The sequence below is a fragment of the Meles meles genome, chromosome 18 (genome assembly GCF_922984935.1).
Source record: "Meles meles chromosome 18, mMelMel3.1 paternal haplotype, whole genome shotgun sequence".
NCBI lineage: Eukaryota > Metazoa > Chordata > Mammalia > Carnivora > Mustelidae > Meles > Meles meles.
In genome coordinates, this window is record NC_060083.1 from 16396006 (window position 1) to 16419698 (window position 23693).

The window sequence follows — 23693 nt, forward strand, 5'->3', positions numbered from 1 at the left end:
ACCGACGAGGAGGACCACAGTTCAACAGCGTGAGGTGTACCGGGATGGTGTAGCAAGTAGTCATTGAAGAGAACAGGTCACACCGGTTTCTTCTGACCTAGATAGACATCAGTCAGAAGACAGTTTAGCTTCTCACGCACACGACGTCTTCAGTGGACAGGCGCACAGGGGCAAAGCATGTGCGTGCTTACAGGCACACGGGAGGTGGAAGGGACATGGCCCGCTGCCGGCCAACACCCTCGGACCGTGACCGGGCTGCTGGGTGCTGCTGGCAGGCAGGGAGATGCCCTTCTCTCTGTGCTCTGTGGTTCCTTGATTTCAGCGTAGGCCATTTCTGTCGTTGAAAGACCGGCAAGTGCGTATACGTAATGGGAAGGATTGATTTTGAATCCCCTTCCCAGCCATCTGCTGGCAGGGAAGACCACGTGGCCAAGTCTGTCTGTGCCAGGGCCCCTCCTGCCCTGGGGCAGCCAGCTGGTGCTGCCCTGATCCTGCTCTGGTTACAGAGCCTCGCTGACACAGCTTGGAATGTCCGTGGCCATGTGTGGTTTTAGAAGACACTCGTCCTGCAATTCTGGGCCTGGTTTCTGGGCTCTCCAGGAGCTGGGAGGCCCGCGGCGCAGCTGGGGAGGCCAGGGCTGCACGCTCGCACGGGAGGGCACCATGCAGTATGGAGCTGCTCCTAGATGCCAGACCCACCTGGACGCTAGAAGCCAGACGTGGCTCGACTGGAGGTTCCCATGGAAGAGCGTTCTGCAAGTCTCGAGAGCTGTGAAGTCTGGGTGGTGAGGCCCGGCCACCTCAGCTTTGCCAGGGGCACTCAAGTAGCCCGATTCCCTTGCAGAGATGCTTGCAGGGTGGGCTGCCCACTGCTGGTCGCTGCCTGGAAGAAGTCCACCGAGGCAGCGCCCACATGCGCCCTGCACAGAGAACTGACTCCTGCCCCCCCCTCCACGCAGAAGGACGCAGGGCTTGAGGGTCCTAGGCATCCTCCTTGGCCTGCCACCCTGGGCCATTCAACCCAGCACGGGGTCGTCTGAAAGTATCTCCGGTCACCACCTGCGGACAAGCCCTGCCTGCAGCGTCTGAGCCCGGGCAGGCGCCCACAGCAGACAGGCACGCAGCAGACGAGCAGCGCTCGGGGGAGGCGCGTCAGAAGCAGCCAAGCGCCTGAGTGGAGCCCGACTGCCCGCATCCTGTGAGCGCCCCTCGCTTTGGAATCTCCATGAGCTGTGCAGTGGGCGTCGGTCCCCGCGCTCCTGCTGCCTGGAGATGCGGTCGCCCCGTCAGAGCAGACCCCACTGCAGTGGCCCCGGATCTGTTCCGCAGTTGGCTCCCAGCAGCATGGGCCGCTGTCCTGAGAAGCCGCGGAGCCCGGGCGCCGCCGGGAGCCGCGATGCAGCTCAGAAGCGCTGCCGGCCTTCAGACTGTCCAGCAACGTGTCCCCTGTCCCTGAGTGTGCGGAAGGGCGGGTCCTGCAGCTGACCTGGGCGAGCCGGGCCCGGCAAGGAGCTTGGGGATGCTCGAAGGTGCCGCCCAGCCCGCCCCGCCCGCCCTGCCAGCGCCCTTCCAGAGCCTGAAGGCCGGGGCCAAGCAGCTTCTGTCGTCCTTCCTTCCTCCAAGGAAGATGGAGGGACCACAGCAGCAGCCCATCTTCCTGTCACGGCTGGAAGGGCTGGAGCGTCTGGGCCTGCTGTGAGCGTCTGAGGGCCGAGGCCTTAAGTGCCGGAAGTATCCTATCCCAGCCGGCAGCAGGGCAGGGCCGCAGCCGGAAGTGCCGTAAGTACGCCGGAAGTGCCGTAAGTATGCCGGAATCGTCCGCCGGGCGTTCACAGGGAGCGTGGCACCTTGCGGAGCCGGATGTCCCTGAGGCGCCGGGCCGGGCCTGCGCCCTGCCGCCTGCTCCCCCAGGCTGGCTGCCGAGGGGCTGAGAGAGCTAGGCTGTCAACACCCCCACTCCTTACAGCTCAGCCCGTTGGTAACCCTGTGACTCCCTTGCAAGCCCCGCGTTGGTGGGTGCCACGGGCGGCTGCCCACTTCGCCTCCCCTCGCGTGGCTTATGGCGCCAGAGCTGGGGTTAAATCCCGAGACCTGCAGGACGGACGTGCCTTAGAGTCTCCAGAGCCCACGTCCCCGGAGCCGCGAGAGACCGGAATGCGTGCGCCCGGTGCGCTGACGGCTCTGCCCGCAGCTCCCTGGTCCTGAGGAACTGTCGTCCAAGGTGGGTCTCCGGTGGACCTTCCACTGCTCTTACTGGTAGCGAGCTGTCCCCTCCCCCGTCCGTAAGAGTTGGTGCTCTGGGTCATCCAGGCTTAATCTCGTGCACTGCTGCAAACGACCTCGTCTCCAGCCCCCTTTCAGCCAGGTGACCTATGGACTGTGACAGCCGCGTGGGCAACAGGGGCCAAGGACGCCCCCTCTCCACTACTGGGGGAGCTGAGGGAGGGCAGCCCCGGGGACTGGGGTTCGGGGTGGGCTGCGTCCAAGCTGGTCCTGTCTCTCTGGGATGCTTTGGGGATTCTCGGGGACCCTGATGGCAGCACCCTGGCATGGGTGGGTGGTCCTTCCTTCCCAGGTGCCCCTCAGCCCTGGCTTCCCACTGTGCACTCTGCAGACTCTGATGGGATCCACCCCCCCCCCCCCCCCCCAGAGCTGGCCTCTGTCCAGCAGATGTTCCTGCTCACCCTTTGGTGGTCCCGGGAGTCTTGTGTGCTGTCAGTGGGGTGCACGTGCCGCAGCCCGTGTGGTCAAGACCGCTCAGTCCATGTCAGTCTGGAAGGCTGCCTTGGGCTTATGACCAGGTAGGAAACCTCTTTCCCCGTGGGGAGGAGAGGGAAGGCACCACAGAGCTCCGGAGAGCCCTGTGGGACTCCGTCTCACCATCCCAAGTCTCCCTGGCAGACCTGCGGAGTGTGTGACTTTGGGGTCAACCCTGTGCAGACCCTCCTGAGATGACCCAATGCATCTCTGTAGTGTGTGGATACCGAGCGCCCTGATCTCAGCCTGTGATGGGATGCAGCATCCCAGCATGGACCCCAGCGAGTCCCCCTCCACAAAGGCACACGCTGCTCCTCCTGCCGGAGGACGGATCTCATCCCCTCCTGTAGCACTCGGCTGCCCTGCGGTCTTCTCGGATGCGCAGAGTGTGCCAGAAGCGACACCATGTTGTTCAGGGCTGGCCCCTGAGAGGCAGGGGAAGGGGTGCTGTGAGGGGAGACTGGCGGGGGTCTTTGGGGAGTCCCCCCTCTGCTGGGGACACAGGCACCACTTAGATCCCGGTCTTCCACTCCCAGGCTGCAGTCTATTGGGGTGTGAGCGGTATGTCCCAGTCTCATCGCAGGCCTGCTGTCCCGCCTCTCTGCACACATTTCTGCACCTGTTGCTTGTGTAGGGTTCAGGCAACGCCCTGCACCCTGTTCTCCCGCAGTGGAAATCCGGGTCACCCAGACGGTGGAGACAGAGCCTTCTGGGTACAGGTGGAAGCCAGCACGCCGCCCGGGGGCCCTGCAGCCACAACCAAGGGGTTCCAGGAAACCCGGGCGGACATTTGCTGTCTGCAGTGGGCCAGCAGTCCCGCTCACCTTCAGTGGGGCCATTAACCCGGTCTTATGGAGAGAGGGGCGTCACACGTTTGGGGACCAGCTGTGGAACCATCTGGAGGCACTGAGTTTTTCCACCACTGGCTTGGCTTCTGTTTCTTCCGTGAAAACTCTGTGTCCCAGATGGGACTTCCCCTCCCTGGATGCTGGGTGCTGTGGTGGGAGAGTGGCCATGCTGTGGTTGCCTCAGGTGACAGTGATGGTGCCGCCAGGCTCTGAAATGGGGCTTGCTTGTTAGTGCAGCAGAGCCGGGTGGGGCCTGCCGGCCTGAGGGCCAAGATGCAGGGCAGGACGCAGGGCCAGCTGTGACGCAGGGAGCTAGCTGTAAGGCAGAAGGGGGATGGAAGGTGGAATGAGGAGGGCTTGGTGGCCAAAAGGCTGGGGGCCTGGGAGGGAGCTGTCCAGGGAACTCCAGGAGTCCCTGCATTGGGTTGGGTCCCACCCCATGGCCAGCCGGCCATCAGGCAGGGCTGAGTAAAGGAGGCCCAGAGAATCCAGAGGAGTCTGCGTGGAGGGCAGCTGGTTGGGGGGGGGGGTCCTCGAGGCCACCTGGCTTGGGTGATCCCCCACCAGAGTGCACTGGAGTCCCGAGGGCTCAGCTCTGAGCTGGTTCAGCACCGTGTGCTTGGGAACTTACTCATTCATCCTTCCTTCAGCCAGCTAGCACGTTCTGAGGACCTGCTGTCTGCTGGGCACATTCCTCTGCATGGGACATAGAGGGAAGGACAAGGTAGAATGTAGCCAGCCCTCAGGAGTTGGAAGTCCGGTAAACAGGTGACCCTAGCCTCCTGCCCACGCCCTGCGTTCGCAGGGCAGGCGGTCTCTCTGATCCTCTCTGCCAAGACGTCTGCCTGCACCGTCCTGGCACCACTCACAGGCTTACCTGGTGGCTGCGTGCCACGTTTGGCCGACGGGTTGAACCTCTGTCCCCACTCCCACGTGCCCCTCTCTGTGTCAGCCTTTCTCATCCCTCCTATGTGGACATGGACCCTCGTGTGAGGATGGAGGTGTTCTCAGAGGAAATCCACCATGCCAGGATCGGGGAAGACTGACACTGGGGCCCCGGGAATCCTAGCGCAGGTGTGACCTTCACAGCCCCAGCAGTGACGGTTCTGGCTGCTGCCCCCAAATCCAATTCCAAAAATAACATCTATTAGACTCTCATGGACTCCGTCTCTACCTTCTGTCCCCACAGCTCCTTCACGCTCACATTGACAGCATCTCCGTTCCCCAGGGTGGTTGGAAAACAGAGTCAGAGTCCACCACGTCTCCTTCCCAGGGCTGGTAAGTGCTGCAAAGCAGATATCCTGTTTTCATTTTTATTGTTGATGAATGTGTGCCAAATTTCCACAACACGGGATTCTTGTTATTAGGGAGGAGCTTTTATTAGGAGGGCTTTTTCCTCACTAGCAGAGTGGGAACCAGTAAGAGTGTTTCTGAGGTTGGGCGAAGGCTGGTCAGACAGAGGTCAGGAGGTCTAGTGGACACTTGTCCCTGGAGGTCGTTGCTGGCTGAGCAGGACGATGGGTTTTCCTTCAACCAGTCTCAGAGCCATGCTGAGGGGCACACACGTCTTGGAGTCAAGAACACTGAGCCTCGGATCCGTGGCCAGCTTGGTCACCATCCCTACACCCCGTCCTCTGTTTCGGGACGTCCAGGTGGGAAGGTAGCATCCTCTGACCTGTCGTAGACCCGTCCTCACACGCTTCCCGCCAGCCCTTTCCAGCCTCTGGCTAATAGCCCCAGCCAGGTGGCCCTTTTTGGACCCGGAGGGCATCTTTCCTCCGGGTGTCCCTGTAGAGCAGCACTGATAGCTGTTTTTATGGGTCATGTTCTGAACGTCACACCCGAGTTACATCTGTGCCGATTCAATTAGAACACGTAAGCCGAGGGATTCTTCATCGTCCCACGACTGGGTCCTGGGCGAACGGCTTCTCTCTGGACACAGCTGTCCTCACTGCCGGGCTGTGAGCAAAAGGCTGGGCCCTCCCTGGTCAGCCTGTGTGCCGAGCGGTCTTGTGGCAGGACGGCAGAACTGGAAGCCCATGCCCCTGCACACACGGGAGACTGAGGGCCGGGTGGCGGGGGTGGCACACTGCTCAGAGCCACACAGATAGGCTTTTGTCCGGGGAGGCGGGGCTTGGGCCAGATGGGGTCCCGGCCTCCGGAAGACGCCATGTCCTGCTGCTCCCAACCTGGGAATATGTGACGTCACCTTGCAGGAGGGGCTTCGTCGATGGGACTGACTGAGGGTTCTCACTGGGGGTGGGGTGATCCTAGATTGTTGGGACACAGACCAGGTCAGTGCGAGGAGCCTCCTACATGGGTGCAGGTGGGTCTGCATCAGACGAGGTGAGACAAGGGAGGCAGAGGCGTGTGTGTGCACACGTGTGTATGTTGCCGTGTGTGCTTGCACGTGGAAGAGACAGACCAGGAGCGAGGGAAGCAGGTGGAGGATCGCCGCCGCTGCTGGAGGTGGAGGAGGGCCCTTGGGGCGAAGGCACAGGTGCGTCTGGACTCCTTGGAGACAAGAGAACACTCTTGCCTGGGTCCTCCAGAAGGCGCACGGCCCCGAATTTAGACCTCGTGGCTCCAGTGCTGTGAGAGAGTGTGTGGGGACGTTTCCCGGTAGCCACAGGAAACCCGTTGGAGGCGTGACAGCCTGCCTCTAGTTCAAGAGGGAGACGGGCTGTGAGCGGTGGGTCTCGGTGCTGACCGTGACCTCGGGGTGACGGGGATGGCGGTGGCCCTGGAAGCCTCAGGCCGTACGTGCACAGTGCCTTTCTTGGCATCCGGGAGACAGGATTATACAGTTTTAGATAATTGAATCAATAAGTTAAAGACCAAAAACTGCTGAAAAAAAAAAAAAAAGTCAAGTGTATGTTATGGCACAAGATGGAACTTATAGAGTCTCCAAGCAAAAGTTTTCATTCAGACGCCACCATCCACTCTGAGAGTTCAGAAATATCTCTCCCCTGTGCAGTCCCAGTTTCAGTCTCCTGGAATGAAGAGCAGACAGCAGACTTAAACAGACGCCTGCCTTCCTTCACTGGCGGACCGTCACGGGCCGGCCTGATGGGGTTCTCCCCCCCGTGGACAGTTTCAGTGAGCCCGGGGGAATGGTTCTTGGGGGCTGCTGCTCCTGGACCCTCTGAAAGCCCTTCTGTGCTGGTCACCCACCGGCCTCCCGCGCTAGAGGCTGAGCTCTGGGAGCCCCACCCTAGCCCGTGCATGTCCTGCGCTCCGTGGTGCCTGGCGGGGGTAGGGGTGTGTCATCTGTGCTCAGGGAGGGATTGTCCCCATGGTTTGGCCAGGGGGTGTGACTGGCCACCAAGGACCTACTTCCCTGAGAAAGGAGGGTCCTCCATTGGGGCAAAGACTGACGGTGATCTTCTCTGCTCGGCAAGGTGCTGAGGTCCTGCATTTCGGAGAGCAGTATGGAAGGATCTAGGGCGGGTGGTGCACCCTCCCTGTGAGCTCCTGTGGGGGCCTGAAGGCACGTGTTTCTGCAGTTCAGGACTTGGGACCGTGCACCTGTTGTAGTCCATGCCTGGGGCTTGACAAAGCCACCGGCCTCAGGGAACTCCTTGTTTCAAGAAAAAAGCTGATCCTTGCATGGGTGGGGCTGTGGGCCCAGCTCAGATGGGTGTGGAGGATTACAGGCAAGGGAACATTGCCATGGACACGGGGAAGGGCGCGTCGCCATGGGCGCAGGGGTCTCTCAGAGGAGCTATGTCTCCCACTTGTGCAGGAGAACCAGGGAGGGGCTGGACACTGTGACATTCCAGTGGCTTCGAGGGCACGGGCTGGGATGCTCCTTTGGGCCTTTCTTGCCGTGTGGACTGAGAATCCCCGGGGACGAGAACTCTGTCTTTTGCTCCTTCTTGCCCCTTGCTCCTGAGGGGATGGCCAGGAGGCCGGCAGGACTAGCACCAAGAACGTAGTCTTCCTCTCCGTCCTGCTTCCCCAGGGCTGGGCCCAGGTCCTGATGTCCAGGGAAGGTGATTGCCCTGGCCTGGGGCTCCCGGGTCGGTCCTGGGGATGGTGCGCATGGTGTTGGGGAAGAGGCCTGGCAGCATCTGATTTCTTCCTCCCTCCCTCCGTGCTCGAGGCCTGCATCCCGACCACAAGCTTGGGACACTGTTCAGATGGTTTGGATGTGGAGACCGCGGCTTCCTTGGAAGCCCCTCACCTCTGACTGGCCGAATCCTCGACCCAGTGAGGACATGTTCTCTCTGACTTCTGCGCCATCTCGCCCGGACCTGAGCATGCTCCCGGGGTCCAGGAGGCGTCCGCGGCCCCGTCCCTCCGTCTGCGCTTTGATGAGCTCCTGCTTTGAGGGCTGCAGAAGGAACCGTCATGGCCAAGAAGAGGACATCCCCATGAGAAGGACAGCTGCCCCTGGTCTCTAGCCACCTGGGCCTTCCTGGTTGTCTGTCCTTTCTGCTCAGGAGGAGCTCAGAGCCAGCAAGTCGTCAACTGCTGGGGCCCGGCTCAGACATAGAGGCTGGTGTCTCTATGAAGTGTGGGGCTGTCCTGGCCCCTGTTGAATGCGGGGCAAATTCTGGGTCCCTCGTCCTGGAGGTGAAGATGCCTTTCTTCTGGGGCCGGACTCTTCTGGATATCCCTCATCCCTGCATCCTGGGTGCTGCACGGAGGGCTGGTTGGGCGCTCTAGTGCTATGCAGTTTGGAACCAGCCTCGTGTGCACTGCTTGGAACAGCCTAACTGTTCCCGGTCAGAGCCAACCCATGTTCCCCCAGGCGGGGCCAGCTCGTCTCAGCACCACGTCCCACAGCGCTTTGCCTGACCCGAGTGTGAACATGTTGCTTTCCAGTGGTTTGCCTTGCGGCCCATCCCTCTCTGCTCAGACCCTTCCCTGAGGATGGGGAGCGTGTCATGTCGGATTCTCTCATGCTCCGTCCTGGCACAGGAACGCTCACAGTATCCCTGGGAAGAATGGCTAGTACTCGGGGCCCTCTGGAGGGTTTGAGAGCACGTCCGTGAGGAACTGCCCTGTCCCAGCCAAGCTCAGGGCCAGAGGGGGGCCAGAGGGGCGGGGGATGGGGAGCCTCGGACATTGCTGGCGGTGGCCCGGTGAGGAGCTCCCGACTTAGCAGAGTCACAAGGCCTTGTGAGTCCCCAGCTCTGGTCCACACCAGACCTTGAGACCACCCCACCCAAGAGGAAAGCTTTTCTCTGTTGGTCAAGTCCCTGCTGACAGATTCCACAGCGTGGAGAGGATCAGAGTATGGTGGAGAAGATGAGCACCGAGAGTGGTTCACGTTATGACCGAGGGGAGTGCGGGCCCCTGTGGGCACACGCAGTGGAGCTGAGGACTGTCCTTTGATATAGAGAGGGTGAGAATCTTCAGGGCGACCCCCGAATAATCAGGGAGGGCTTCCTGGTGGAGGTGATCCTAGCACAGTCTCAAGGACTTCATCAGTGGCACTTGTGCAAAGGGATGAGTGGGTCATGTGCAATACTGACAGAGGCCGCTGGCATGAAGTCCCTGTCTTGTGTGGTGCACACCCACAGGCCGGGCACAGGGTGGGCCAGCCCTCACCAGCATCTAGACGTCATGAGTCACCTGCACCATGGCCTCTGGGAAGGGGAGGTCAGCCTGGACTGGGAAGACTGCATGGAGAGAAGTGGTTTTTGGGCTGTGGCCCACGGGACGGCTTCCGGGGCTCCTTGGTGCCCCAAAGTTATTTGCAAACGGGCTTCAGTATATGTTTCTGTAAAGAACGATGTTTTCCCACACAACCAGGACACAGCCCCCGACCCAGGGGATAGCCACGGTGTGCCTGATCCCAGAGCCCACACCCTCCAGCTGGTGACGTGTTTTACTCAAGCACAATGTGCTTCCCTGAGTTCTCCCTTTCCCGGGGCTCCCTCGGGCTAGAGAGGCCCTCGGCTTTCCCCTGAGGATGCAGAAGGCTATGGGACAGGAGCCTGGGTCCTGTGTGGGGCTTCCACACAGGAAGGTGTGTCGATGTATCCTCTGCAGGATGGGGCACCTGTTCCCATGTGTCCTGTTGCTGGAGGCGATGGCTCCAGTCCCCTCATCAGGAGGACATCTGTCATGCCTCTGCGCTGCGAGACCATGCTTCAAGTTGTGTCAGTATTTTACTCGTCATATTTTCAGTTCATTTGTATGTGCACGTCTATGTGGACTCACGGTTTCCTGTTTTACTCAGCACGTTCTAACCCGTTACTACCGGCATTCGATTTCATACTCACATTATCGAGTATTTGACCAGTGGGAGCCCTCTGTGTCCCTTGACCCATCCTGGCTCTGTCCCCATCATTCTAAGAATGCCTCCTTGCTTGACCTTGACCTCTCCGGGTCTGGGATCAGTCCCTTCTCTGAGGAGCCCTTTCTGCTTTCAGTGGAAAGTGGTATGTAGTATGGTGTTATGTAGAAGCCCAGACGCAGATGCTAGGCGTGCTCAGCGGTGTCGGGGCGCCCCTGCTTTCCGGCTTTCTGAGAACAGAGCTGAAAGATGTCTGCGAGATACCATGTCACACTATGTTACGTGTTGTTGTTATCTGCGTGTAGTTCACATATCGTATGTATGGCCGTATGCTGCGTATCCGGATGTACCGTCAGTCCCCGTTACGCACACGCTGACACTTCTGCATCAGTCTCCAGACATGGGAAGCCCTGAGTTCACATCGGTACACCTGGTTCAGATTCGGGTTTTCTTCCTGTCGGTATTTGTAACTCCCGCCCCATGATGACCGACTCGGTGCATCTGAACACAGGGGTGTGAGCAGCAGAACTAGCTCGCATCCCACGGTTTTGGAGGGTCAGGGCGGCGGGCCTGGTTCTGGCTGAGGCTGGGAGGAGAGAGTGCGCCAGGCCTCACCCCCGTGACTGTGGTTACTCGCAGTTTCCAGAGCTCCTTGGCTTGTAGACGCTCACCCAGTCTCTGCCTTCATGCTCTCCATGTGTGGATCTCTCTGTTCAAATGTCTCCTTGCAAGGACGTTGTTGATCAGACCAGCTTAGGACCCACCCTGCTCTCGTGTGAACCCATCTTAGCCAGTCAGGCCCACAGCAGTCCTGGTTGGAGGCTCTCATGTGGGCATTGAGGGGCCATGAGCTGCCTGCAGCATGGCCGGGGCTGCTGGTGTGGAACATGAGCAGAGCAAAGGAGTGGGCAAGGGGGCCTCCAGCCGCCCGTGTGGGTCTGTTTAGCAGGAGGCCCTCACCCACGGAGCGATGTCCAGCAGATCGGTGAGCACACCAGTTTGCAGCTTAGGGCTGGGGTCGGGGGGACGGTGCACATCCGATGTCACTGGTGTTAGCCGTGACGTGTCACATGAGCAGATATGCTGGAGCGGGCACAAGGGTGTGGTGGAGATGACCACCGTCCAAGTGGGGCTGGGACAGGCTGCAGGCCATCGCTTGTCAACCCCCGACTGATGACGCCTTGCAGGAGGTGGGAGAAAGAGGACGTCCTGACGTGAATCTGTCCCAGAAAAGTCAGTCCCCCATGGGACCTCTGCTGGGCCCATGCCGAGGACCCCTTTGTTGAGGAGTGAAAATTATACCAGGTGGATGGCAGGTTTAAAGCCCAACTCAGACCTGGACCTCAGAACCCGCCCGTCGCCCTCCGACGGGGGGACTCCACATCACCACATCTGCTGCCCGACAAGTGTGGGGCACGTCGGGGTTAGGGGTTGTACTGGTGTCCCGACCTGTCCCGTCTCACACATACCCTCAGAGGCCTGGAGAGTTCTACAGCCAAGGAAACGCAGTCCCGGGCCGGATTAATGGGACTTAATGGGACGGATTGGAGCGGGGCCCGAGCTTCTGGAGCCCCATGCCTCCACCTGTCAGACTCGCGCGGCCACCACCACTGGCCGTGTCCATTCCCCCCAGCCGTGCTCTTGCTGACCAGCTGGCTTCTCTGCCTGTCCTGCTCTCCCGCTGCCCTCAGCCCCTCCTCCGCTGGCCAGAGCCCAAACTCTGGTTCTGCCTGCCACATGCACGGCTCTGGGCCCTCACCTCCTGGGTGCGCCACAAGCGCTCTGCCTCTCCAGCCACTCACTTCCAGGGAGGCCTCCGTGAACCATCCCATGCCTGAGAACACACTACTGTACCAAGCACTGTGTGTGTGAGGCGGTCCCCTCTCACCTGCCTTGTCTGTAGTGACCTCAGTCTTGGGGTCTCCAAGGTCCACCTCATCCTCTCTCCTTGACCCGAGGGACTCAGCTCTGCTTCCCTGGACCCAGCAGAAGCAAATCAGTCCAATGCAGATGACGAGGCACAGGCTTTCATGGACATTTGAGGTTACCTGCTTCCCTGGCCGTGCTGGTCACCAGGTGTGCACGGACTCCATCGTCAAACTCGTAGGAAGTCCCCTGAGCTCTGGTCCATGTGGGCAGGTGTGTGTGACCCAGGTCTTGGTGTGTCGGCCCTTGCCCCTGCCTGTCCCCAGAGCATGTGGGGCCCATTCTCCGGTTCTGGCAGAAGCCTCCAAGGGGACCCACGAGACGTGGGGTTGGTGTGCTGGGCAGCACTGCTCTGGGCTGGGTCCATCGTTGTCTCCATTAACGTGGCTAACACCTCGTCCGACCATGGAATTCAGAAATCGTGCTTCTAAAGTCTCCCCATTTGACAACCGGCAGAGAATGCTAATCCCCCACACAAGGTTATGTTTTATTTTTCTAGGTGGGGAATGTTGCCGTCACCACATAATGACTGCCCTTGACACGGTAACGAGGGAATGGGGATTTAAAGCAGTCTGCGATGCGGTGCTTTTGCTGTTCTCTTGTTGGCTGGCTGCCGCCTGTCTGATCGTGTCTCTGTTGAATTCACTGCTTACAAAGACTGGAATTTACCAAATTAAATTTTAGTGAGTTATTTCTGTTCACATAAACGGCAGAGATTAAACCTTTGTGCTTGTGGTAGAGGGACTGTCACCAGGCCAACCTTGCACAGGGCCATGCCATGGGGTCAGATAGAGTCCGTGTGCCACTTGGGGACACCTGTCTACGCGTGGCAGATATGAGACAACATTGACCCCCCCCATTTCCCTCTCCCTGTCGGTTACTTGGGGTGTGGGCAGACCCCACACAAGCATGGGCTTGACACGCGGCCGTGCATCTGGCACCTGTGACCTCACTGCTCCTCCAGCCCGCAGCAGAAGTAACACAGAGGGAATGGACCAGCCAGCTTGGTGGCACCGACCACATTGTGGCAAACCTGCAGGCTGATGCTGAGCGGCTGCCCCAGCCCAGGCAGCCCCAGCTTCCCTGCGGGCATGTGGATGAAATCGCAGAGATCATTGTGGCTGCCTGTTACGTAGCAAGAACTGACTGGTACAAGGTGCTCTTGCAGCCGGTGGCCCGTCCGATCTGCGGAGAAAGTCGCATGGTATGAGACAGCCTGAATAATTTTATTTCATTCTTCCATGTGAGAAAATGGGGGCTCAGGGAGAAAGAATGACTTCTTGAGGTCATAAGCTGGTCAGAGAGAGAGCTCAGCGTGCGATCGAGTGTTCTCACCCAAGGGGGTCAGTGGCTTCTCTGTGGGGTGCTGGAGGGCCCTGAGGGGTTTCCTGCACCTGGCGTCCAGCTGTGTGGGCCTCCCCGGAGCCATCTTCACTGTCACTGGGCATAGATGTCCTGTCGGCACGCCTGGCTGGTGTGTCTGAGCCCCGACCCCGAGGCCGTGTGGCCTGTTGTGCTGCGGGCTGCATATCTCCAGCTGCAGACTGTATGGGTTTGATGAGTCTCCTGCCCCCACTGCCTCGCACATGACCCGATTTGGAGAGAGGGGCTTGGCAGACGAATCCAGTCAAAATGAGGCCACCAGGCTGGGGGTCCAATCCAGTGTGGCTAGTCTCCTGAAGTAAGGAAATAAAGAGGAATTAGGACAAAGATATGGGCACAGAGGGAAGAACATGGTGGGGACAGAGACAGACGCATGCAAGCCTGGGGAAGGACTAGGAGCAGACCTTCCTCTCTAGCCGTGAACCCGTGCCCTCATGCTGTGTGGCCTCCCAGTCTGTGGCGCGGAACTCCAGCAAATCCCTGGCCCACTGCCGGCGTCCCACACCTGCCACGGAGCCCACCCCAGTGGGGCCATTGCCTGGGCCTGGACCCAAAGTGTGTCTCGCCTTCTGCCCGCCCCCATTTTCTCTCCTTGGGGCTAGGAGGTGTGGGCGAGCTCAGTAGCATAGCTGCGTAGAACCACGGTAACTTAAAGACAAACTATCAGACGCCTGGACATACGCCCCTGCTACACGGCGGGTCCTGGGTTCTGCGCTGACCAGGCCGTCCAGACCGTGATGCTGAGAAGGGCTGTGTTTGCCCGCGGTGCATGACATCCTGGGCCACTCCGCTGGGGGCCACTCCCAGCACAGAGCCACAGGGCAGCGTTCTCTCCAGGCGCCCATGTCGCTCGCTGGACACGTGGCCAGACTCCTCTTTCCATCTGATTCTAAATCCAAAGATTTGCACTTCCTTCCCGATCCGCTAGCGGAGGCCTGGGCACAGAAATATGAATTGCATTGGGTCCTCACCCATGATGCTCTATGAATCCTGCCTTTCCTGAACTAATGGGGTGGCATAAATCACTCCGGGGAGGACCCTGGCCTGGCAGCTCCCAAGTCAGACAAGTTCATCAGTCCTTGGCCGACGCATCGTCAGAGGGTCTGGGGTTAGTCAGGGGTTGGCCCGTCTGGGACTAATTCCCTCCGGGCAGAGGCAGCTACCCAGAACCTGCTGTCCTTTGGTCAGAGTAAGGCTGCCCTGGGGGCTAGGAGTCTGGCCTTCTGTCCCTGGTGGCCCAGAGACAGAAGTCCAGCCGGCTCCAGGAATGAGCTGGGCAGCCACAGTCTTCCCAGAGGACTGGGCAGGTGCAGGGGTCCTGCCCATCAACCACTGGCCCTTGCCCCATCTCTCACCTGTGCAGCCAGCGCTTGACCCTATCCTCTGCTGGCTCTGGTTCTTGGTTTCCTCACTTATAGGAGGATGACCCTGCCCGACCCAGCATAGGGCTTCAAAAGACGCCACACATGAGTGCAAGTGAGCCTTAGCCCAGGGCCTGGCCCACTGGGAGTGCTCCCATCCATGAGGACCTCATCTGCCCTTGTGCCCTGGCCTTCCACCAGTCTCCCAGGAGAAGGCTTTAGGGCTCTTGGGATGGCCATCTCGGCTGGGGTTCTTCAGATCCCAGCCCAAATAGGGGTCAGCCCCTCAGATGCTCTCAGATGTGGGCCACTGCCCTCCTTCATTGCTACGGGCAGGGGACCAGAGGGACTTGGGGGACAGTGGAGAGAGGGTCCAAGTGTGGGGTTTCAGGGTCTTTCTCACTAGTGGGTTAGACTTCATAGTCTATAAACCCTGTTGCCCCTCCTTGAGACACTCTGAGCCTGTACAGGGCCCAGGGAGACTGGCTGGCCGGAGCCCTCCCCCTGCCACCAATGAAGAAACTGTGGCAGCTTGCAGAGGGGACGCGGTGGGCACAGAGGCACACGGCACAGCGGGATCAGCCTCCCCAGCCTAGGGTGACCTGTAGCCCGGCAACCTCTCCCAGCAATGTCTGTGCCCTCCAGCCTCAAAGAGCCGAGCCCAGGCTGCTTGCTGGGGGCAAGGGTATCAGGGGCCATAGGCATCAAGTGGGAGCAGGAAGCCTGAGGTTCTGACACATAGTTATTTTCAGAAGTCAGTGGGATACACCCAACTCCCAGAGATCTGGGTTCAATTCGTTAAGCTTAGATGATTAATTACAGGGCAATTAAATATCTGATTAAATTAATCCCAAGGTTTGTAAACATTGTTTTGTAAAGAATGTTTGCTCGTTAATTAGAATGGCTAAACACAGAAGCAGGGATGGGGGTACAGGAGGGTGGGGGGACAAGGAACCGGAGCGCACCCCTCAGTTGAGACTCTTTCCAGGAGCCTCCCTGTTTTGTGTCCTCATTTGCAAATCGGTGCAGGCAGATGGAGCCTTCAGGAAGCCCAGGCAGGGCATAACAGCGTGAGGAATAGGGACATCCTGCCCCCGCCCCGCTCTTGCAAAAATGTGAGATTCCAAATGCAAGGAAATGAGGGGCATTGTCATTGGGACTGAGACCGGGCAGGGCTTGGGAACTTGGAAAGGGAAGGAATATAGTCTACAGGAAGACAAACAGGACCCATGTTTGGTAGCAGGTGTCTGCTGGGCCATGGTGAAATGTTGGGACGCAGGGAACTCTGATCAAACAGGCCTTCCTGGGCTCCTCCCGCTCCCCATACCTCGCTCACAGTATGACGCAGCTATCTACCAAGAGAGTGCTCCTCCTGAGTTTTTCTAAGCTTTCAGGCAGTTTGAGGAGGTCACAGTTTCTTCCTGAGTTTTTTGGGCCTTGACTGTTTCCAGCTCAAAATTATCTGCGTGGCCAAGGGGCCCATCTTGGGGCAGTTCGTTCTGAATCCCAGTAGTGATCCAGACAGAGCAGAGGGCAGGGGACCCTGGGTCCGGACAAAGGCGGCTCCAGGGGTGCCGGGACAGGAGCCAGGCCAGGATGGGTTAAGCAGGGCAGGAGGTGAGGGCTTGGAGCTGCAGACAGCACTCACAAGCTTTGTTGGGGAGCCTGGGGGCAGAGACCGGGTGGTGGCTGGAGGGAGGTAGGGCCAGGGAGTGACACGATGTTTCATTTTTATTTTTCTTAGGTTTATTTATTTGTTTATTTGAGAGACAGAGATCACAAGTAGGCAGAGAGGCAGGCAGGGAGGGGGAAGCAGGCTCCCCGCTGAGCAGAGAGCCCAATGCGGGGCTTGATCCCAGGACCCTGAGATCATGACCCCAGCAGAAGGCAGAGGCTTAACCCACTGAGGCCCCAGGTGCCCCGACAGCAGGATGTTTTAGAACAGGAATCCCAGAGCCTGTTGATGCTGTCGGCAGATTCTGCAGGGAGTGAGGCCTCAGTGGGCAGGTGCGCGTGCTGACCCCTTTGTAGAGATTGCAGCCACTCCCAGCTGTATTTCTTCTGTTCTCAGGGCCCTGGGTCCTCTCACTGATCTGGCCAGCACCCACACTGGGATGGGATCACCTGTGGGACTTACCGGGTCGGCAGCTTGGAGCCCTGGACCTGCCCTGCCTGCTGGCGTGCTGCAGGTGTACTTGCTCCAGCAACCGTGGCCCATCCACAGAGCCCTGGCTGGGGGTGGAAGCCCTGGGTTCACCTGCTCTGCACCTGCGGCTGTGGGACCCTGGACTCCTCACTTCTCTAACTCTGGAGGGTTGTCTGCTTCTCCTCACTGTGTTTTGTGAACTAGCCTCTCACCTCCGTCCACAGCCCCACCTTCTGGGCTGGAGTTCCCACTCTTCTCCTTCATTCCCCAAGGGATTTTCCATCTGTCCCTCCTTCCTAGTCCCCTGGGGCCTCCTCCCACTCAGAATGGGGTCTGTTGGGCTTCTCTCTCACCTGTAGCCCCTCCTCAACTGGCAGGCCAGACCGAGCCCCTCCCACCAAGTGCACTCTGTCCTTGAGCCCCTGGAGCATACAAGCCCTCCTGGCCAGCTCTGAGCACCTGTGGGCAGAGCCCTTTATAGTGGAATGCCCAGGCCAGAAAATATAATGAAAAAATCCATTTGTAACAGAAACAGGTGATCTGAGTGACTTAGGAACATAATAAACGCCTGACCTTTGTAAAGAAAATTACAGCCCCTGCGGGTTAGGGACAAGGTGAGAGACATGATCTCTCTCACAATGAGCACACGTCATAGGGGGAGAACAGGTCACCAGCTTCATTTGCAGACACAGCCTCCCTCGAATCAATCCCAACAGTATTTTTCTGTGGGTTCTGCAGAAGCAGACAGATGAGGGTTTCATAGGACACTTGAAAAATAAAAATAGCAAGTCAGAAGGCCTCACCTTTCTGACGTTAGAACACTTTATAAAATAATAATTAAAAATGAATGATGTTGAGAAACCAGATAACATAGAAGAATTTTAATTTAGATCCACCCCCCCCACCCGCCGTGCTGGAATAGACAACAGATGCCTCAAAGAGCCAAACCTCTTTAAAAAACAAAACAAAACAAAACAAAAAAAACAGGACAGTTAGCACATAATGAAATATTTATATACTAACGAAGAAAGACCACTCTCAGCTTTGAAGCCTCACAAGAAGCCGCAGAGAGAAATATGGGTAGATGACAGCAAGAACAAAGCCAAGACCCGTGTACATGGGGAAAGGCCAGGGGAAGGGAGGTGGTTGCACCAGCTGGGGTGTGCAGAGGGGGAATAGCTGTGCCCACGAAGGGCTCGTCACGGTTCACGAGAGGCAAACGGTGACCCGGTTGCCAGCAGGCTCCGCGTTCCAGCCCGGCTGCTCACATGGGGTGTTCCAGAGAGCCAGCCGCTCTGGGAAAACCGGGAGCCTCGCTGGTCGTCAGAGCGAGGGCAGTCGAAGCCGTCTTGAGGTGCTGCATACTACCTGCTAAGCTGGCAGAAAGGGCCCCCCCCACCAGATGCCCTGGCAGGGTCGGGGTTGGGGTGTGAAAGTGGCGTCGCCCTTGAACTCGGTTCCTCTCGGTGGTGAAGGAGACGTCACTGCTCTACACAGATGGTGTGTGTATAGTCAGAACATATAGTCAGTATAGTGCGGTATAGTCAGAAACTGCCATCTTTTGGCCCAGTCAGTTTACTTCTGGAAAGAAAAAATGTTCTCCTGGAAATGTGAGACGCGGCCTCTGTCAGTAATGACAGTTCGGCAGAAACCAATGCACCCAGTGATGGGGTTATCTATTAAGTTAGGGCCCTCTGTGTGGTGTTGTTTGTTTGTTGTTTGATTATGAAACCTGTGTGGAAACTTGACGAATGTTTATTACATATTGTTAAGTGGACAGCACCCCCGCCCCCGGATGCAAAATGACGTACATATTATACTTGCAGAGTGACAAGGACAGGACCAGGGCTGGAAGGAGGGTAGACAAGTGGGAGCAGCTCTGTGAGGCTGGGGTTCGGGTGGCCTGGTTGTTACTGCTGTTTTCATTTGAGCACCGGGGGGTGCCCCCCAAGCTGGTGGGGCCTGCATCCCAGGCTCCTTCCCACCCACGGCCCCTTTCCTGGGTCAGTCTGAGCACCCAGTTTGCGGGTGTTGGCCCTGCTTGCCTTCTCCAACACGAGTGTGTGTCTGTACCCCCTGGATGGGCACAGCTGGGCCAGCAGTTTCCCGGGAGCCCAAGAGGCCCCTGTGCTCTCAGCGGCCACAAGCCCTGTGGGTCTGCCACTGCTACAGGACTGAACTGTCCATCCTCCACACCTGGAGAGTTATTGCTGCCACTTCCAAATTGACCAGCTCAGCCATGGGGCCAGAGCCCTCAGCCCCAGAGTCAGCAAGGAGCCTTTAGGACCAACCCAGGGCCAAACTCAGCTTCCCCCCAAACCCCAGGCAGGGAATCAGGAGCCAACCCCCTGCAGCTGTGCTGTAGGTGAGGACCACCCCCGAGAGCCGGGGTCCCTACCTGAGAGGATTACCAGGCCTCCCACCCCAGGGGCTGCCGGGTCTGGCACCTTCCATGCGTCTACCATTCCAAGAGCTGCTGAAGTGTGTGCACGGGTGCACGGGTGTGTGCCTGTGGGCACGCGTGTACTCGGGGTTGTCTTCTCCCCCTCATGCCACAGGTATTTGCTAGCTGTCTCCCCTCTCCTGGCTCTGGGCAGCTGTATTTCCCCAGTGCAGGATGGGGAAGGGGTCGTGATGACTTAGGTTCAGGCACAGCTACAAGCGTGCACATTCCGGGTCCTCCTGAGGGTCTGCAGCACCTGGTGGGGAGTTTGGAGTCTTTCAGATGGGGCCGGACTCTCTCCCCTGCCCTCAAGGCAGGCACCACACCTTCTTCTACCTGGCAGGTGCTTCTAGGTGGCCTGCATGGCTCTGGGGAGGGGCTCCCTCTGTCCTCACCCCATCTGGGAAGTCACCCCAAGCTCTGCAGTTGGTCCCTCCCAGCAGCTCCTGCCCCCAGGCATCACCCACATCACCTCCTGGTCAGGTCCTCCCTGTCCCAGTTCTCTTATTCTGGAACCCTCCTGAGTCCCAGCCCTGGACCTGAGCAGCCCACTGGCTGGGGGTCCCTTCATCTGGCACAGGAGGTGGGAGGCAGGCTGGCCATTCCTGGGGAGGATCAGAGCCACGTTCAGTGACCGCCACTCCCTCGACCTGCGTCCTGTGCTGGGAGCGGTGGGTGACTCCTGCCCCCTCGTGCTCTGAGCACATGTCCCAGCGTTCTGGCAGCGTTGCCCTAGAAGTGCCAGGGAACTGGGGCCCAGGAGAGCGGAATTGAAGGTCCCGGGCTTGAGACCTGCTTCTTGGTCAGGACCCAGGACAGCGACTGTCTGAATGCCAGACTTGGGCCAGAGTGGATGTCTGGGTCTGGCCTGTGCCTGGAGACTCTTCAAGGGCTCCTCCTTCCTTGCACCCCACCTCACATCTGCTTTTCCCCCTCCTGTTCATTTAAACATACGCACCCCCGTTCCTGACCTTTCCAGTCATTCATGTGCACATCCCATGTTCCTCTTACACACAGCTGTATTGAGGCATGAGGCTCCGGACATTGGAAGGTCATAGTTAGGTCAGCCTGAGGTGCACACGCCCACAAAGCCCTCAGCACACATGGGACAGTGAACACACCCCTCACCCCAGAAGCTTCCTGCTGCCCCCTCCTCACCCCGAGCCGCCCACTGACCTGCTTTCTTTCATTGTAGACCACGTAGCGGTTCCTAGAGTTTTGTAAGCAGAATCCTACTCCTTGTTGCCTCTGGCTTCCTCTGTCATGAACACTCTCCATGTTTCCCCCTGATAGGATTTCCCTCCTGTCGTATGGCCGAATCGTTCTCCATGCCACGATGCCCACAGCTCGTTTTCCCCATCCTCTGTGGAGGAACAGTGGAGGTGTTTCCGGTTCGGGGTGAAAACAAATGAACCTGCAGCGAATATCGACTTGCAAGTCATCATCATGACGGTTCCACACTTTCCTTGTGTGCCTACACACCGAGGGGCAGGAGAGTCGGATCTTACAGCAGGTATGTGTTTAGCTTTTAGATTGAAATTTTTGTTGAGATAATTACAGGCTCATATGCAGTTTTAAGAAATAACACACAGGTTCTGTGGGCCTTTACCCATTTTCCTCCAGTGGTAACATTTCGTAACATCACAATCAGGACACTGACATTGATATACCCATGCCTCTTATTCAGTTTCCCCAGGGTTCCTAATGTTACTATGTTACTAATGTGTGCAATATCTTCAGTTATGGACAGCAGGTCACTCACCAGCTCCCCTGTTGTCCTGGGGAAAGACAATCCTGCCTGCTGGACTGTTCCAACCACAGGCACCTCCCTTGTGCCCCTTTCCCATTCATAACCCCATACAGCCTGTCTGCTTCTGCCCCGGCTCCCTCCCGCAGCACGGCGCCCCAGAGAGCTTTCCAGGCTCTGTGTCTGTCTGTCCTCGGCTCCTGTTTATGGCTCAGCTGTATGAAATGCTGTGGGCATGCCTTCCATTTACCCGTCAAAGGACATCGGCTTGGCCCCAGGTTTTGGCTCTGAGGAATCAAGCTTCTGTGAACAAGTCCACAGTTTTCTGTGGACACAGCCTTCGTTTCTCTGGGACGCTGGTTTAAGAGCTGCACGTTTCCCTTTACAAGGCGCTGCTGAACTGTCCTGTAGAGTTGCTCCCCGCGGCGCATTCCCCGTCTCCATCCCCATGTCCGTTTCCGCCAAACTGATGGATGTGCTGTGGTGTCTCACCGTGGTTTTTTCCTTTGCACTGTCCTGCCGACTGCTGATGCCAAGCATGTTTCATGTGCTTTTTTCTCAAAAATGAAATGTCTGATGACGTGTTTTTCTCATTTTCTGATTGGATTGCTCGTTTGGATTTGGCTGTGGGTTTTGAAGTTTCTCGGTATATTGTGGCCATGTCCTCTGTAGGAACGACGGTTTGCAAACACCTCCTCGGGGTCTCAAGCTCGTCTTTCCATCCCTTTTACAAGGTCCTTCCCATTCCGATATGCCCCAGCCCACCCATTTTCCGTGCTTTCTGGTGTCAGCTCTGAGAGCTGCTTTCGTAGTCTCAGGTATCAAATTTTTTTCTTCCTTTTTTTGTTCTAAAAATGTTACGATTTCGCATTTTAATTGAATTCCCTGATGCATTTTGATCTAACTTTTGTACGAGGCGTGAAGTGACAGGCGAGCTTCAGTTTCTACCTGTAAACGTTCTTCCCCCACCAGACTGTCTGTGCCCCTCTGTCAAACATCAGTGACCCACACTGCTGTGGGCTTGTTTCTGGGTTCTCTGTTCTGCTCTGTCGATCTGTGTCTCTCCCCCCGCGGTACCACGGTCATGGTCTTTATCACTGTGGCAGTGGTTTCAAACAGTGATCTCACCCTCTCGGTTCCTCTCCACCAAGATTGCTTTAATTATGCTGGGGGCAGGGTGTCTGTGACTCTCCGAATAAATTTTAGAATAAGCTTGTCTACACCCATAAAAAAACTTGCTGGTGTTTTGACAGAAATTCCATTAAACCCGTACATCAATCTGGGGCTCATTTCACCAGGTTGGATCTTCTAACCCATGAACACAGCTCATCTCTCCATTAGTTTGGGCCTTTCGCTGTGTTCCATCGGCATTTTGGAATGTACAGCCTGCCGATCCTGGGCACACCTGAGGATTTCATCCTCTTCGAGGTGGTTGTACATGGCCTTGTGGATTTAATTGCAGTTCTGGCATATTTGTCATTAGCATACAGGACCAAAGTGGATTTTTGTGAGTCGGTCCAATATCCTAGAATGCGCCAAGCTCATGTACTCCATGTCGGAGTGTTTTTGTTGATTTCTTGAGATGTTACACATCGATAATCTTGTCGTCTATAAATAGAGACAGTTTATTTCCTCCTTTCCAACCTGCAGGCCTTTTATACATGTACATATTTCCTGCCTAGTGCAGTAGCTGGAAAGTACAGGACTATGTCAGATGAGCTTGTTCCTACTCGTAGGCAGGAAGCATTCCATTTTTAACCATTAAATAGAACGTGAAGTGTTGCTTGTTTTTGTAGCTGTGTTTTATCAACGAGGGGATTTCATCCTATTGCAAACTTCCTGGATTTTCAAAAAATCTCGAATGACTGTTGGATTTTGTCAAGAGCTTTGTCTGCATTAATTGCTAGGGTTTTTCTTTCGTTTATTGAGGCAGTGGATCACATCGATGGTTCTGAATATTCAACCAGCCTTGCACATCTGGAATAAATCCCCTTGGTCATGACATGGAACACCTGTTAGATTCTATTGAATTCTCCTTGACAATGTTTCGTTGAGAGATTTTGCATCTTAATTCATGAGCGATCTTAGCCTCTGTGTTTTTCTTTCTTTGTATACTGTCTGGCTTTTCTTCCAGGGAAATCCTGGCCTCATGAGATGAGCTGGCAAGTGCTTCCTTTTCTGTTTTCCAAAAAAGATCATGGAAAATTGGAGTTAATCTTGTCCCCAGCTTTACTGATGTATAATTGATGAAAAATGTGTATACTGGCTGGCAACAGCGTGGCGTTCTGCTGTATGTACACGCTGTGAAATGCTTACCAGGTCAGGCCGTTAACACGTCCATCCCTGACGAAGTTGTTTCTGTGTGTGCCAGAAAATTCTAGAATTCTCTCCCAGCGCATTCCGAGGGTGCACTGTATCGGTGTTAGCCACAGTCACCGTGCTGCATGTCTGACACACAGAACTCCGTCCTGCATAACTGAAGCTTTGTCCCTTTTACCCAACACCTGCCCACTTACCCCGAGTCCCTGGCGGCCAACCTTCCACTCTCTGCTTCTGGAGTTGACTTTTAGGTTCCACACGTAAGTGAGATTATGCCTGGCTGATGTCATTGGGCATAGTGTCCTTCAGGGTCTCTCCTGTTGTCCCAAATGGCAGGATGTCCATCTTTTTTAAGGCTAAGATTCCGTTGTGTGGACAGCCTGTATTTTCTTTACCCGTTCATGAGTTGGTGGGCACCGGCGGGTGATCCCACATCTTGGCTGTTGAGAGTGACGTTGCCGTAAACATGGGGGTGCAGGTGCCCTCGAGATACCACTCCTTTGGGCAAATACC

The 23693-nt window shown here is 57.1% G+C and overlaps 1 long non-coding RNA gene across 1 annotated transcript; it reads left to right on the plus strand.

The window, feature by feature from the left end:
• The first annotated feature begins 1857 nt into the window (after positions 1-1857).
• LOC123930228 lies at positions 1858-20528 on the plus strand. Its single transcript, XR_006816011.1, has 3 exons — positions 1858-2221; positions 4795-4883; positions 20408-20528. It is a non-coding gene; the product is annotated as an uncharacterized LOC123930228 (long non-coding RNA).
• Positions 20529-23693: the final 3165 nt, after the last annotated feature.